Source organism: Nomia melanderi, unplaced genomic scaffold (genome assembly GCF_051020985.1).
Source record: "Nomia melanderi isolate GNS246 unplaced genomic scaffold, iyNomMela1 scaffold0259, whole genome shotgun sequence".
In the NCBI taxonomy this organism is placed as follows: Eukaryota; Metazoa; Arthropoda; class Insecta; order Hymenoptera; family Halictidae; genus Nomia; species Nomia melanderi.
Window position 1 is genome coordinate 1 of NW_027475374.1, and position 5,000 is coordinate 5,000.

Sequence of the window (5,000 nt, forward strand, 5' to 3'; positions counted from 1 at the left end):
TCGGAGGAAGGAAACATAGAGGAGTTTGTTAGCGGTAGCGGTGGTTAGCAGCGGCGTGTTATACGCGCGCATAAAATATAGAGGAGTATTATAGAGAAGAGAGAAGAACTCGTGTGTTGTTGGAAATAGAAGAAAAAAGAAAAAAAAATTTTTTTTCTTTTTTTCTTCTATTTCCAATTTTTTTTTCGCGCCGCGCGAAAGCAACACGCCGCTGGCACTTAGAAAAAAAAAAAAAAAGAACGCGCGCGCGCGCGTGGACGGATTTGGAGTTGGAACTTGGCGCGAAAATGCGAAAAGTCGGCGCGGCGAAGCAACATGCCGCTGGAACTTAGAAATCGGCGCGGCGAAGCAACATGCCGCTGGAACTTGTAAATCGGCGCGCGCAGGCAACATGCCGCTGGGACTTGGAGAAACGAGCGATAGAGAGAGGAAAAACTTTTCTTCTCTTTCGCGTTCGTTTCTCCATTTTTTTTCGCTCCGATGAAAAGCAATACGCCGCTGGAACTTTGAAATCGGCGCGCTCGAGCGAAACTTGGAGGAACGAACGATAGAGAGGAAGAAAATTTTCTTCTCTTTCGTTCGTTTCTCCATTTTTTTTTCGCTCCGATGAAAAGCAATACGCCGCTGGAACTTTGAAATCGGCGCGCTCGAGCGAAACTTGGAGGAACGAACGACAGAGAGGAAAAAATTTTTCTCTTCTTTCGTTCGTTTCTCCGTTTTTTTTCGCTCAGTTGAAAAGCAATACGCCGCTGGAACTTTGAAAAATAACGAGATAAAAAAAAATTTTGTACATTTTTTCATCGTTATTCGTACACGACTTAAGCGTTGGAAAATTTTAAACCGAATTTTGAAAAATTTTATTCCTGACCGTTGGGACTTGGAAAAATTTCGAGTCAGCCGGTTTGGCCGGTTCGACTTACCGCGAGACGGAGAAAAGTAGATTCGGTCGATCTGTTTTTCGCAGTTTTTGTGAAAAAAAAATTTTGGTCAATTTTTTCAACGTTAAAAACGTGTTCGGGCTGCCTTTTTATCCATGGATTAAGCGCCGAAAAATTTTTAAAACGCATAATAAAAAAGTTTATTCTTGACCGCAGGGACTTAGAAAAATTTCGGGTCGCCGCGTTCGACCTGCTGGCATTACCGCGCGGCCTGGACAGCCCGCTTCGACCGATACATTTTTTTCATTTTCAGAGAAAAAAAATTTTTGTCAATTTTTTCAACCTTAAAACGTTAATAAACTGCACTCTTATGCACGGATTAAGCATTGAAAAATTTTTAAAACATGTAATAAAAAAGTTTATTCTTGACCGTTCGGACTTAGAAAAATTTCGAGTACCTCGGATCGCCGGCTGGAATTACCGCACGGCCTGGACAGCCCGCATCGACCGATACATTTTTTCCATTTTCAGTGAAAAAAAAATTTTTGTCAATTTTCTCAACGTTAAAAACGTTAATAAACTGCGTTTTTATGCGTGGATTAAACATTGAAAAAATTTTGAAATATGTGATGAAAAAGTTTACTCTTGACCGTTCGGACTTAGAAAAATTTCGAGTACCTCGGATCGCCGGCTGGAATTACCGCACGGCCTGGACAGCCGCATCGACCGATACATTTTTTCCATTTTCAGTGAAAAAAAAATTTTTGTCAATTTTCTTAACGTTAAAAACGTTAATAAACTGCGTTTTTATGCGTGGATTAAACATTAAAAAAATTTTGAAATATGTGATGAAAAAGTTTACTCTTGACCGTCGGGACTTAGAAAAATTTCGAGTACCCCGGATCGCCTGCTGGAATTACCGCACGGCCTGGATAGCCCGCATCGACCGATACATTTTTTCCATTTTCAGTGAAAAAAAAATTTTTGTCAATTTTCTCAACGTTAAAAACGTTAATAAACTGCGTTTTTATGCGTGGATTAAACATTAAAAAAATTTTGAAATATGTGATGAAAAAGTTTACTCTTGACCGTTCGGACTTAGAAAAATTTCGAGTACCTCGGATCGCCGGCTGGAATTACCGCACGGCATGGACAGCCCGCATCGACCGATACATTTTTTCCATTTTCAGTGAAAAAAAAATTTTTGTCAATTTTCTCAACGTTAAAAACGTTAATAAACTGCGTTTTTATGCGTGGATTAAACATTAAAAAAATTTTGAAATATGTGATGAAAAAGTTTACTCTTGACCGTCGGGACTTAGAAAAATTTCGAGTACCCCGGATCGCCTGCTGGAATTACCGCACGGCCTGGATAGCCCGCATCGACCGATACATTTTTTCCATTTTCAGTGAAAAAAAATTTTTGTCAATTTTCTCAACGTTAAAAACGTTAATAAACTGCGTTTTTATGCGTGGATTAAACATTAAAAAAATTTTGAAATATGTGATGAAAAAGTTTACTCTTGACCGTCGGGACTTAGAAAAATTTCGAGTACCCCGGATCGCCTGCTGGCATTACCGCACGGCCTGGACAGCTCGCTCCGACGAATCGGTTTTTTCCATTTTTTCCGAAAAATAAATTTTTGTAATTTTTTTTAATGTCAAAAACGTTAATAAACGTCATGTTTACGCATGGATTAAACATTGAAATAATTTTAAAACGCTTATTAAAAAAGTTGTTGTCGACCGTGGGACTTAGAAAAATTTCGGGAAGTCCGATTCGCCTGCTGGAATTACCGCACGGGCTGGACACCTCGCTCCGACGAATCGGTTTTTTCCATTTTTTTTGAAAATAAATTTTTGTAATTTTTTTTAATGTTAAAAACGTTAATAAACGTCATGTTTACGCATGGATTAAACATTGAAATAATTTTAAAACGCTTATTAAAAAAGTTGGTGTCGACCGTGGACTTAGAAAAATTTCGGGAAGTCCGATTCGCCTGCTGGAATTACCGCACGGGCTGGACACCTCGCTCCGACGAATCGGTTTTTTCCATTTTTTCCGAAAAATAAATTTTTGTAATTTTTTTTAATGTTAAAACGTTAATAAACGTCATGTTTACGCATGGATTAAACATTGAAATAATTTTAAAACGCTTATTAAAAAAGTTGGTGTCGACCGTGGGACTTAGAAAAATTTCGGGAAGTCCGATTCGCCTGCTGGAATTACCGCACGGGCTGGACACCTCGCTCCGACGAATCGGTTTTTTCCATTTTTTTTGAAAAATAAATTTTTGTAATTTTTTTTAATGTTAAAAACGTTAATAAACGTCATGTTTACGCATGGATTAAACATTGAAATAATTTAAAACGCTTATTAAAAAAGTTGGTGTCGACCGTGGGACTTAGAAAAATTTCGGGAAGTCCGATTCGCCTGCTGGAATTACCGCACGGGCTGGACACCTCGCTCCGACGAATCGGTTTTTTCCATTTTTTCCGAAAAATAAATTTTTGTAATTTTTTTTAATGTCAAAAACGTTAATAAACGTCATGTTTACGCATGGATTAAACATTGAAATAATTTTAAAACGCTTATTAAAAAAGTTGTTGTCGACCGTGGGACTTAGAAAAATTTCGGGAAGTCCGATTCGCCTGCTGGAATTACCGCACGGGCTGGACACCTCGCTCCGACGAATCGGTTTTTTCCATTTTTTTTGAAAAATAAATTTTGTAATTTTTTTTAATGTTAAAAACGTTAATAAACGTCATGTTTACGCATGGATTAAACATTGAAATAATTTTAAAACGCTTATTAAAAAAGTTGGTGTCGACCGTGGGACTTAGAAAATTTCGGGAAGTCCGATTCGCCTGCTGAATTACCGCACGGGCTGGACACCTCGCTCCGACGAATCGGTTTTTTCCATTTTTTTTGAAAAATAAATTTTTGTAATTTTTTTTAATGTTAAAAACGTTAATAAACGTCATGTTTACGCATGGATTAAACATTGAAATAATTTTAAAACGCTTATTAAAAAAGTTGTTGTCGACCGTGGGACTTAGAAAAATTTCGGGAAGTCCGATTCGCCTGCTGGAATTACCGCACGGGCTGGACACCTCGCTCCGACGAATCGGTTTTTTCCATTTTTTTTGAAAAATAAATTTTTGTAATTTTTTTTAATGTTAAAAACGTTAATAAACGTCATGTTTACGCATGGATTAAACATTGAAATAATTTTAAAACGCTTATTAAAAAAGTTGGTGTCGACCGTGGGACTTAGAAAAATTTCGGGAAGTCCGATTCGCCTGCTGGAATTACCGCACGGGCTGGACACCTCGCTCCGACGAATCGGTTTTTTCCATTTTTTTTGAAAAATAAATTTTTGTAATTTTTTTTAATGTTAAAAACGTTAATAAACGTCATGTTTACGCATGGATTAAACATTGAAATAATTTTAAAACGCTTATTAAAAAAGTTGGTGTCGACCGTGGGACTTAGAAAAATTTCGGGAAGTCCGATTCGCCTGCTGGAATTACCGCACGGGCTGGACACCTCGCTCCGACGAATCGGTTTTTTCCATTTTTTTTGAAAAATAAATTTTTGTAATTTTTTTTAATGTTAAAAACGTTAATAAACGTCATGTTTACGCATGGATTAAACATTGAAATAATTTTAAAACGCTTATTAAAAAAGTTGTTGTCGACCGTGGGACTTAGAAAAATTTCGGGAAGTCCGATTCGCCTGCTGGAATTACCGCACGGGCTGGACACCTCGCTCCGACGAATCGGTTTTTTCCATTTTTTTTGAAAAATAAATTTTTGTAATTTTTTTTAATGTTAAAAACGTTAATAAACGTCATGTTTACGCATGGATTAAACATTGAAATAATTTTAAAACGCTTATTAAAAAAGTTGGTGTCGACCGTGGGACTTAGAAAAATTTCGGGAAGTCCGATTCGCCTGCTGGAATTACCGCACGGCTGGACACCTCGCTCCGACGAATCGGTTTTTTCCATTTTTTTTGAAAAATAAATTTTTGTAATTTTTTTTAATGTTAAAAACGTTAATAAACGTCATGTTTACGCATGGATTAAACATTGAAATAATTTTAAAACGCTTATTAAA